Source organism: Emydura macquarii, unplaced genomic scaffold, assembly GCF_026122565.2.
Source record: "Emydura macquarii macquarii isolate MOO-44397 ecotype Brisbane River unplaced genomic scaffold, CSIRO-AGI_Emac_v2 contig_3220, whole genome shotgun sequence".
In the NCBI taxonomy this organism is placed as follows: Eukaryota; Metazoa; Chordata; order Testudines; family Chelidae; genus Emydura; species Emydura macquarii.
Genome location: NW_027133357.1, coordinates 6,531,223 through 6,543,479, shown reverse-complemented (window position 1 = coordinate 6,543,479; position 12,257 = coordinate 6,531,223). Strand labels below are relative to the sequence as shown.

General features: G+C 49.0%; 1 protein-coding gene across 1 annotated transcript in view; it reads right to left on the bottom strand.

The window, feature by feature from the left end:
• The window catches only part of GRM4 (glutamate metabotropic receptor 4), a 227,692-nt gene extending 217,246 nt beyond the window's left edge, over window positions 1–10,446 (bottom strand). Inside the window, exon 1 of the mRNA XM_067531540.1 lies at window positions 10,311–10,446. The gene's annotated coding sequence lies outside the window, so the exon portion shown is untranslated. The remainder of the gene's footprint in view (window positions 1–10,310) is intronic.
• Window positions 10,447–12,257: the final 1,811 nt, after the last annotated feature.

Genomic DNA, 12,257 nt, shown 5'->3' with positions numbered 1-12,257 from the left:
AAAGCGGCTTCCATCATTAGGTTCCAGAGTCACCACGCCACAGAGGAATGGAGATTGTTCACACTTCTCACAGGCCAGCTGTTTCAGAACATCTGCAGACACAGATATCACTGGCATAAATGAGGAGTTGCACCCCATTGCCTTCAGTGGTCACACCATAGTAAAAATCAACTTGGGCAGAGAATTCTGCCCAAGACAACATCAGTTTACTATCAGTCCATGTTTTCCAATTTAGCTTAGTGATGAGGGCTAGAAACACATACACCCCAAGGGTTTGTCTAACACAGCATTTTTTACTGCTTTAACTATATCAATTTAAGACAGATCTGGTTGAAGTGACAACCCCCAAGTGTAGATGCAATAATATTTCTATAATGATGCTTATACGGCTATAGCTTACTCCCATAATGCCAGGGAATAATGCCAGGATAAGACACTTTTCTAGCAATAAAACTGCATCTGCTCTAGGTGTCGTACGGATTTTGTTATTTTGGTTTTTAAAAAAGTCATTGCTAAACAAAAAGTGAAATCGGTACAAAAGAGGGTTCGGGTCAGGCGTAAATGAAATAGATTCTGGAGCACTGCTCTGCTTAGTAGATGTAGAACAATCTGCTGCTCACAGTCCACTCTGATGGATTACATCTCCAGCAAAGAAGATAGTCCCCATTGTTTCACAAGCTGCTGTTCCATCCAGGTTACAGGATAAGTGTGGAGGTGTGTGCAAAGAGGGGAAAAGGATATCCCTGACTTGGCTATCAGAGGGCTATGCTATCTATAAAGCTTAAAAGTAAACCCTCTCTTTGAACTGAGCAGAGTTAAAATGACAGCCCGAGTTTAATTACGCCCATCTTGTTCAAAGCGATATGAACGCTAATAAAACATGGCCCAGATTTCACGGTTTTTCACACCATAAGCCAATTAAAAACGGCCTCTGACAACAGGTCTGCTTTAATTAGTCAAGCCTAGCCTTGAACTTGGAGAATCAGGGGATATGCACGCACACACGCACAGCGCCCCCAGTCAACGCCTTCCCCCATGACAGGAGTGCAAGAGACACTTGGATACAATGCTGAAGGAAAGGAACCTCCTTCATCGGGTTGATTTCTAAAATTAGCAGCAGCAGCAGCAGCTCTAACAAGCCCATGTAAAGAGACCCCTGTGCACAAGCAGTGGAGAAAGAATAAAGTCAGTTACATCACACAACTAAGAGACTCCTTGCTGAGTCCCAGCAGTCCAACAGGAGAGAGAGAGAGATCTCCACACAATCACGTGAGGAGGCGACATAAAACCAGACAAAAAGCTGTGGGAGACAGGTTAAAAAAAAAAAAAAAAAAAAAGCTTGATGGATTAGTTTTCACCAAACAATAAAAAATGATCTAGAAAAATGGATGCTCTAGGATTAAGAATCAGCTTTGGACAGTGCTTAAAATAGGTTCATGTGGCTTCTGCTCCGGTTCTGCCAGGGCCTGGTCTGTACAGACTCATTGCACAGTAAGACAGAAGCCAAAGTAGGGCTCAAGGCAGACACACAATCAAAATCTCAAAGCTCCAGGGAGTTTGGATCTGGGATTTTGGTGCAGCCTATTTAAAAGGCAGAGACCAATTGCAAATTTCAGAACCACACCCAGGGGAAAGAAAGAAAAAAAAAAAAAAGGATAGCATAAAACTAGGACACAGGATTGTAGCTAAGGCAGGGGAACTGAAGTCTGGCTCTGCTACAGACTCCCTTTTTGTCTCTGGGCAAGTCACTTCATCTCTAGATCTCAGTTCCCCTATCTGTAGAATGGAGACAATAATCTTTACTCCAACCTACCAGTCTGGTCTATTTATTTAGATTGGCAGCCCTTTGGGTCAACGATGGTTTTACTCTGCCTACAGCATCACAGGCCTTGGATTTCAGTTAGGTATTACACCACAATACAAACAGACCAGGGCTCCAAGTGTGAACTTCCAGTGCTTGGATCTGGGGTTCTGAGTAGAATAGATGGCTTCGAGAAACAAAACCGATCCCCTCCCCACACTCCCCCCCCCATATGAAACATCTGGAGGAGAGAGATGCTTTTGTTAGAAAAATGGAAACACTGCAATAGCGAAATTATGCCAAGCAGATGTTGATTTTTCATAGCAGCAAGGAAGGGAAAATGCCAGGGGCTTTGAAGGTTGCATTTGGATCAACACCAAGAAGCTTGGTAGCTTCACTATAGCTTATGGAATCTCTTCGCACATTGGGGATCAGACAGGGAATCTTGCCTGGGTTTGGGGAGATTTCTGATCCTTCCTAGTTCCCGTCAAGCCAGAATTAACTTAAGAGGAGCCTGTCCACTTTCCACACCAGAGCTGCTGCTGACACTGGCCAGTGGACTCTTGCCAGCTCTCCCCTAGCGCGCTCGCTCCGCGGGTCTCATGCAAGCAAAGACTCGTGTGTGTCAGTCAAGTCAGCGGTTGGGGCCCTGCACAGAAAGGAGGACCATCTGGGGATCACATTGGACCCCCAACTTCCCCACACCGGGTCATTATGACATGCCACAAGCAAGACCAGACCATGTTATGCTGCAGTTGTAGAATGGTCTTGGTCTAGCATATGCCTCTACTCACCCATGTGACAAAAATGGGTTGATTAACCAGGGGGGAGGGAAGGGGAGGATTTCTTTGCTCCTGGGTCAGACCTTTTTTTTTTTTTGGCATTGTGGATCTAATCCAAAGCCCATTGGGGTCAATGGAGAGAAGGGGCTTAAGATCAGGCCCTATAAATAGGGGCAGTTTCATCAAAACCACTTCTGCGGAAGCCAGGGTTCAATGTAAAACAGGCCAGCACCCCCAAAACTCTGGCTCCGCCCCTTACCAAAGAGTGGTGGATGGACTGCTGGGAGTGCAACAACCCCTCCTGCACCACATAGTCTCTACCTGTCATCCCCCCCCCTTTGGAGGGTTCCTCCTGCAGGAGGGGCAAGGGGTGTAACAATCCTACAGGCAGAAAGGCAGTGTGATGTGATGTGCAGAGACGGGAACGGAGCAAGAGTAGGGAGAAATGAACTCGAGTGCACATGCAACAGAGGCGCAAGTCAGCGTCCTAGCAGGCTGGCTAACCCCAGGCAGGGATAGCACAGGGGGTCGTGATTGGCAGGGTGGGGGGAGCGAGAGCATAGGAGCACCAGTCATTAGCTAGGATCACTCCTGGAACTCACCGGGGATGGGCGGGGTGGGGAGGGAAGCTCATTCTGTTCAAATAATCAAGAAAGATCCAGGAATGGCAATAAAGTGGATTTGACTCACCCTGCCCCTGCACAAGGTACCCACAGAGCAGCATAATTGGAGGCAGTTGCGGTCCATGCACAGCCCCCCCCCCGGCAGCCCATGTGACTCATTCTGCAGTCATTTGAACACGGCCGTGCATGCCAGGAGGTGTGCTGTGCTTCATTAGTTTAATTTTATTTGCTTGGCAGGTGAGCGGTAGCGGAGAGAACAGAACTCCAGCTCTCCCCCCTGCAGTCCACGCAGCCGGCAGCAAGGCTCAGGAAAGGCAGGAAGCAAACGTACCAGCAAGGCATGAAAGGGAAGGCCGGGATGAACAGGGACTTGGGAGATCTGCGTTCAGTTGCCAGCTCCGGTGCAGTTCCTCTGGGCCCTGCTTCCTTGTCTTTAAAATGACCCTAACGTACTTCTCTCCGCCCTCTGGTCTGTGAGGTCAGTGGGGCAGGGAGGATCTCTTCCTAGGTGTCAGTCCAGTGCGGCCCTGACCTTGGTTAAGAGACTCTAGGTTCTTCTGGAAGAGAAATCGCATCTCAGGTAAGAGTCCGCTGCACGGATGGCTGGGTGAATCGCACTCACATTGCGCCTTCAGCCCAAGACATGGGTACCAGTGGCAGCTGCCTTACAGGAGAAAGCCCTGGGCCACACTTCAGCCTTGTCTACACTAGCACTTATGCCAGCAAAACGTCTGTTGCTCAGAGGCATGGGGGAAAAGGGGGGAAAAAAACCACTCCCAAGCAACGTAAGTTTTGCCAGCATCAGTGCTCGTGTGCACAGCACAATGTCAGCGGGAGACGCTCTCCTGCCACCATAGCTCATTGAGATGGTTTTATTAAGTCTGTGGGAGAGCTCTCTCCGCTCCATTGACATAACATGACTACATGAGCGCTCCGACAGCAGCGCAGCTCTATAGGTAGGTCAGACTGGTTTCGTGATGGGAGGAGTCTGCAGGGCAGCCAAGGCTGGCCATGGTGATGCCTGAGACTGGAAAGGCCAACCTAGCCAGGTCACGGTTTCCTCTGGGGTGGGTCCAGAACCAGGCTGGGACACATACGAGGCCCCAATGTCCACAGTTCACCAGGGGAGCCTGCATCCATCTCTAGCGGCATGGGCTGAGCTGTGCCGTGGGGACCGACAGGGCCGTTAGATGTGGGACATAGCAAACCCTGGAATCAACTAGCTGGAAACACTCCAGTCCCTTAGACAGGAGCCAGCGACACCTCCTTTCGGAAGGGGACTTGAAACTGCAATAAGATACGGGGAGACCAGGTGGGCTCAGCCCATGCTAGCAAATCTAACGGCAGAAGCAGATGCCAGAGAGGATGGTGGCTGGCAGGAGCCAGAGGAACAGCAGGAGAGCGCGACAGCTGTGAGAACAGGAGAGAGACAGGTACCAGCAGGGATGAGCTGCAGCTCTGAGGTTGCTCCACACCGAGGTTCCAGCCATGGGGCTGAGGTGCCAGCCCCCACCACACTCCAGGGACGCTGGCTCAGTGGGGACCGTGCGCTTCCCAGACTGGTTAATTAACAGGCATCCACTTACAGCCCAGCACTAGTGGGCCATGGGCTCACCCGCAGATTTATTACCTAGATGGGAGACTGGCAAGAAAAATTCAACAGGCTGTTACACGCAGTGGTGCTGGCTCTTGAGTAGGTGGTTTTCTCCCCCTGGAGACAGGAAAGACTCCACGCCCCAGCCTGGTGAGGGCCCCCCCACTCAGGCTGCGCCTCCAGCAGCACATTCACAAAACTCAGGATCCAAACTATTCGGTTATTATAGCTCTCATGGCGCTCATTACAACAATTAAGGGTATTAACCTTGCTCCTGCTCAAATTCCAACTTGGGCAGTTGCATCCATTTGAAACTGCAGGGGGAATGGAGCAAAGTTCTCCACTTGCAGGCTGAAACTTTAGCATGGTGTTGCTGTGCACTGTTTTACAGCAGCTGCACACCACCCTAGAGATGGCTGCATTTCAGCAGCATGGGATTCCCCACTTATAGTGAGGTAAGCATTCCTTGATCCCTGAAAGGTACTTCATAAATTTCAGCTATTACTTGAGAGATTGGTCCAAACAAATTGTACACAGGAGCTCAGGATGAGAGACGATCCTGAGCCTAGATCAAAAGGAAGGGTGGTCTTGTGGTTAAGTCACTGGGTTGAGACTCTTCAGGAGACCAGACTTCAATTCCCAGCTCTGCCACAGACTGCCTGTGTGAAGTTGGGGAAGTCTCTCAATCTCGCTGTGCCTCAGAAAATGTGCAATTTCTCTGTATTGTCTACTTAGATCAAGTTCTAGGAGGCAGTGGCGGTCTCTAATTATGTGCATGCAAGCGCCCAGCAAGACGGGACTGCAATCATGCAAATAATCTAGTACTCTAGGTGCTGTTGTAATACAAAAATTAACATCCTGGATTTTGGTTTAACCCATCATAAAGATAGGGACCTGTTACTAAGGAGCTCCAACCTCCAGAAAATTGGGGCAGCGGGTGTTTGGATCCAGAATTTAGTGCCCATCTCTGCCACTTTGGGGCAGGACGGCTCTTGAAAGAGGAGGCGTCACCAAAGCTCCATAGAACGTCTCTTTGAAGCCGCACACAAGGCTGTTCCTTGAAGCCAGGGCTTAGATCTATTTTAAGGAGAACTTGACACCAAGGAGCCACGGGCTGCCCTCAGTCCACGTCTATAACTCGCACTCCCTTGCTCTGAGAGGCTCTCTCCTTCCCCAGCCCGCTGTGCTTCGGGCAAAGGTGAATGTCGCAGAGAGGTGTGCGCTTCCTGCTGCATGCAGGAGCTGGAACCCTGGCACGTGAGTGGGTCCACGCCGCTGGGTTGAAAGCTGGCAAGGGAGGGGGGTCAGTGGAGAGATGGGAATGAGCCTGCAAAGTGCTGATCCAGACCCAAACTTTCCCAGGACTCATTGCTGCCTGGATCTGGGGTTTCAGCTTCACTCGGGACTCCAGAGATGACCAGAGTTTGAGAAGGGCCAAGGTGATTTATTCCTGAGAGAGAGAGGCGCTCAGGGACAGTGTTTCAAACACACCCAAAATTCGAAGGTGCTCAGACCTGGGGCTCCGCTCCTGTCCGTTCTGGTCACTAGGGGCCAGGCGTGGCGCAATTCCAATCTGGGTTCTGTTCCCAAACACACACAAAGTTTGAGGTGGTCAGGATTTGGGATTCCAGTTCAGGCCCATCTCTCCTTGCTACAGGTTTGATCTTCCACCACTGCCATCAGCGAAAGCAGGAAGGCTGGTCCATGGTTAGGGTACTGCCCTGGGACTGGGGACTCCAGGCTCAATTTCCAGCTCTGACACAGACTCCCTGAGTGATCTTTGGCATGCCCCTTAGTCTCTCTGTGCCCCAGTTTCCCATTTGTACAGTGGGGCTAATAGCACTTCCCTACCTCCCCACAGAGTTGGGAGGATAAACACTGCGAGGTGACCAGACGTTACAGCGATGGGGGCCTCACAATGCCATAGATAGGTAGAACGCATCCCGAATTGAACCCTTTGGAACTTTTTGTGCCTACCATTTCTAGTGGTTCATTCCAATAGTCGCATCAGCCCCTGTGGTCCCACTATACTCCCTCCCTCTGCACTGGAAGGACTGTCCTGATCTAGGGCTCCTTTAAAACAAGGCAAGAGTTGCTTAAAACTCTTTTCATCAGCACCTGCCCTTGACACTAGCCTTCTCACGTCCCAGCTTCACCTTCAGTTTCCTCCCAGCCCAAAGCCGAAGTGAACGAGGAGCCTCGGCACAGAAACCGCTTATGCATCTCTGATGCCTAGGAACGATCAGCAGCTCCTTCCAGTCGCTGCGCTAGCTGCTCCCAACCACACCTAAACCTGACTAATTCCCAGGGCAGCAGCTCCCACATACAGCACAGGCCGTAAGATGGAACAGGATTGAGCAAGGGAGGCAGCCGATGAGCTTGGACATGAACCAACCGGCGTCTGAAAACCATGAATCAGAGCCTTTGGAGAGAGAGAGAAACAGGGTTTGACTTTTAAAGTGCCCTGAGATGAAGGGCCGTCCCGTGGCAAAGGCACTGGACTAGAACTCAGGAGAGCTGAGCTCTATTCCCACCTCTGCAACAGACTCTGCAAGTGTGACCTTGGGCAAGTCACTTCCTCATTCAGCTCCTCAGCTGGAGTACCCTTCAGGTTTCAGGGCCTGACTGTACAGTGCCTAGCACAATAGGACCTCTATGATCATCTGTGCTACGGTAGCACAATCGGGGTGGGAGTATGGGGGAGTGGGGTGTTGGAAGGAGAGACTTGAAAAATTAAACAGTTTGCTAAATAAAAATAAAGAAATACAATAAATACCCTCTCCCCCCACCAGGAGGGTTAGTTCTGTATGACGCTGCAGAGCTGAGACTTAACTGCTCATCTCACCCAGGAATGGTAATGCTTGGAAACAGATGGTTTCATTTAGGACTGATATGCATTCCCGGGATCAATGGAGGTTTAACTCTTCATCTCCTAAGGAGGAAGCACCATTGGATTCTCAGTGTTATTCATCAGCAAGAAAGGCCCAGTAATGGTTTTAAAATCCCTTCATCTGCACCTCCCACCCCTGCTCCGTCGTGCTGAGACACCCTGCTCCATCATGATAGTCCTGTTCTAGGTAAGACATGCACATTTCCTGGCTGTTCCTCTTCTGGCTTCACCAGCAACATACAAATGAGCAGTTGCTAAGCAAGTAATTAATCAGACCAAGAGCCATTCAGGAAGGTAAATTACAACCTTGCAAACTCCCACTGAGCTACTTGCCTGATGGATGGTGGGAGACTGCAGTACGCGGTAAACTTCCGCCTATGCAATACGTTCAGAAGAACAGAGCAGAGGATGCCCATTGGCCTGCAGAGTCTCCATAGGATTCCATCCTTCCCCTGGCCCTGCATCACGGGCCCGCAACTGACCCCGCAGTAACAGATCTGCATCAGACACAGTTATCAGCTACATCGCCCACAAACACCTGCACCATCCAAACTAAAACCCTGGTCCTTCCTGTCTGACACCAGCCCCGTCACTCCAGCTGAAGGAGATCTCCTTCGTAAACAAGATCAGCCCCCTGTCGTGTGCATGTCACACTCATCTCCATTTTGGGCTTCATCCAACCTCTGCCTCAGCTTTATCACAGCATATGGTGAAGTCCCTAGCTGCCCACCATCAGGATATGAATCTGGGGTCTCCTTCCTGCCCGTCTAAAGAATCACCATCGGACACTGAGGCTCACAAACTGGGGCAGAGATGCTCTCCCCATCCCAATGCGCTGGGTTGCAAGTGAACAGTCTATGGTGATGGGGGGGGGGGGGGGAGGAGTGGGGTGTGCAAACCCTCTGTGACAGGATGGAGCTGGAGAAGAGGCTGCGACATGTCTTCACATAGGGCCCTGAAAAAGCTAGCATGAGACCCAGTCAAAGGCAGGTTCCAAGCTGCAAAGACTGAAGTAAATGCCAGAGCATGGAATGGCCATCAGAGCTCACGAGAGTCTCAGAGCATGTAGTTAATTCACAGCACTGCACACCAAGAGTTACTGGAAGTCTACAGGGAAGGTGTCCATCATGATAAAAGGAAACACAGTCCTGCTTAAACAGCAGGTGCTAGTTATCCAACACAAACTTTAACTACAGACAGGTTTGTCTTCCATACAGCTTGAGCTCCAGGCTTTGTGCCTTTTTTTTTTTTTTTTTTTTTAAAATCAGGGACTATAAATTGCCTGGAAGTTTATGCAGCACACAGAGACATCTAGCGACTGAATCGTAAAACTACAGGTACATACCAAGACACTTTCCCCACTCAAAGCCAATGGAAACTGATCCCCTGCGAAAATTTGACACGCACTCCTATTTTGACCAATGAAGCATGTTCCCCAAATCACTGGTCATTTGCACGTCGTTCCCTTTCTACAGGGCTTTGTAATATTTAAGCACCATCCCTCCTTCATCACCCCACCCCTCAAAGACATAGCTAAAGATTACCTGATGCACCACTGAGCATTGAAAGAGAGAGAACCAAGCATCTAAAGCTATTTTGGGGGGGGGGGGTGTTCAGAACCAAGGCTGTGCTGTGAGCCCCTCTTTCGGTTAATAACTACTTTCCTCTGGAATCATCACATGACACCTCCAATACTTCCTCATTATTTCCTTTTGTTCCCACTCTATCTGCCACCTGTGGTCCCTTTTCTTGTACTTAGATTTTAAGACCTTGGAGGCAGGGGCCATCTTTATCTGTGTTTGTACAGCACCTAGCACAACTGGGCCCTGATCCATGATTGGGGCTGTGAGACGCTATCCCAATACAAATAAATAATAGCAATCACACTCCCGCATCACTTGCGAAATGAGTCCCATTTCCCCATGCTATGTTCTAGTGACATAAGCCTTTAGGGCTGTACTACACAACAGTTGCTACTGCAGTGTTCTCCTGCTGTATTAACCTTTTGTTACCCAGATGCAGCTTGGACTAGATCATTCTAAAGATCATTCTCTGACCATGACTCCAACATGTCAAACTATCTTTCCACCACAGGACCATTAAAGAACAGAGTGCCTCAGTTTCCCCGCTATGCAAAATATGCTGCCCAGGACACCAACCAACTACAACATTCATTCATTCAACTTTAAATTAAACCGTCCATGCAGAAAGTTACCAGTTTCCTCACGTTCAGATGATTTCTCTGCAAACCAAGGGATTTGGTCATTGCCGCCTCTGCTGATTTCCCGGACCTTCATTTGGCTCAAGGGTGATCATCACATTGAGAGGAGCAGGGAATGCACCCTTCTCTCATTAGATGGGAAAGAGAATTGCTAATTTTTAGGAATAGCTGGGGCCTGAGTAGCAGCAAACTCAGAGCAAGAGGAGCAGTGATTTTATTTGAGGGGCCCTGAAAGCAGAGCTCCAGATGTACAATAGTCAGAACTCCCTTTTCTCTCTTTGTTTCTTCCCTGGAACTGGCTAGGATACTACAAACATGAAGGGTTGGGTCAGGAACCCATCTCTTAAGGACATTGGCTCTTAATTGTATAGGCAGACTCTCAAACACAAAACTGCTTACCTTGCATGAAGGGAAAACCTCTCAGCTCCTTTCTTCTGTTTGTTTTCTGGCACTCAGAGTGAGGACAAGCCCACCAGCTGCAGACCAGAACTACCTTATTCTGTACAAAACTCTAGCCCTGCAAACCAGGAGGTTTCTATAACTGCCTCTCAGGAAGCTAAGCCTTCTGGGCTCTGTGATTCAGCTCTAAGGCCAGCTGTGGTGGGAATACTTCATTTGTGTGTGAGCTAGCAGCTGGCTGGTGTTAACAAACTGGGTGAGGCCTGGTCTATGCACAGGTTTGTCTTGATGTGTCTGTTTTGGTTAGGATGTGATTTTCTAGTGAGATGTTAGTTCAACATCGAATGTGGATGCTGTTATAGCTGCCTCTCCTTCCTGGAGACGAATAAGCTAACTGGTGAGGGTCTAGTGGTTAGCACCCCAGCCTAGGCCATAGCAGACTCTGGGTTCTGCCACAACCATCCTGAATGAAGTCACTTTGGCCCAGATCCTGAAAGATATTTAGGCAATAAGGAGCCTAAATACCTTTCAGGATCTGAGCCACAGTCCCTCTGTGCCTCAGTTTCCCATCTGTAACATGGGGCTACCCTGCCTCATCAGGGTGTTGTAAGGATAAATACATTAAAAATTGTGAGGTGCTCAAATATTACAGTAACAGGGTTCATATAAATACGAAGCTATGCAGACAGATACTGGTGTCACTGCATCCTCACTTCAGGGACTGTCTTGCTTTAACTACCCTGGTACAGTGAAAGCAGTACAACTTTTGTGCGTAGGTAAGGCCTCAGAAATGCAGCGAAACAAGCAAACCAAGTACACATTTTAAAAGGCTAATAAGAAAACAAGTAACTATTAAAAGAAGTTAGCAAGGGAAAAACAAATAAACCCTGGGCAATGCTGAGAGGAAGAGATGGCCGGGGAAGAAAGCTATTTTAAGAAAATGTGCATGCACAAAAATCCCATGTAAAATTAGAGGGTTACATCAGGTTAAAAATAAATGTTTAAAATATATAAAATCCTAGTGTTAAACATAATATCGCAATAACAGTGAGCAAAAGGGTAGCCATCACTGGAAACAGAGAAGCTACTGTTTTTTTCAAAGGAGCTAACATTAGCTTTCATCATCCATCCAAATCCCAAAGCACCATCTGAACCAACCTCTAGGTAGATAGGATGGCCCGGCTGGATGTCCAGTCTACATCTCTCACTGGAAATCTTATCATGCCTTTAAAACTTTTGGTGCCCGCATGATCAGCGGCTGTGTAGTGCCCTTCATAATTTGCTGCTCTGCCCTCCTAAGAATATGCCCAGGCCAGGAAAGCCTCTGAAACCGAACCAGTACTGATTGGAGGTGGTTACTGAGTTCGGCTACGAATAGCCACATTGATCTTGTCTTGCTATTTAATGTGGAGCAGCTGAAAAAAGACGAACACTAGCTATGCAGCAGAGCAGTCTGAGGATAGTTTGTCTATAGTTTGTCTGTGCTAACTTCTCACCCTAGAGGAAGAGGGACAATTATGAGGCTTGGAGACATAGGGCTAGATTTTCCAGGGCTCAGCCCCCCACGGCTGGGGCCAGGTTTTCACAAGAGCTCAGCTCCCACTGGGTCACACCTAAATAAGCACCCAACATGCACGGCTCTTCTGCAAAACCTGGGTGGATGTTTCAAAAGCACACAGCTTTGGCCAAAACTCCCACCCGTGGGACCTAAATAGGAACTGACCTCTTGTGAAAATCTGTCCCGTGATGCACCCGATTCGCCACTGGTTCACGCCATGTGCGATCTCTGAGTGCACAGCCGGATCAGGATTCGCTCTGCCTTCACTGTGCACGGGTGCAAATCACTCCACGAGAGGCCAGCCTGGGGAGAATCAGACCCGGAGGTGTTGCAAATTTAATGAGCACATAAAATGGATTGGCTGCCCCTGCCCAGAAGAGCAGCTCTGA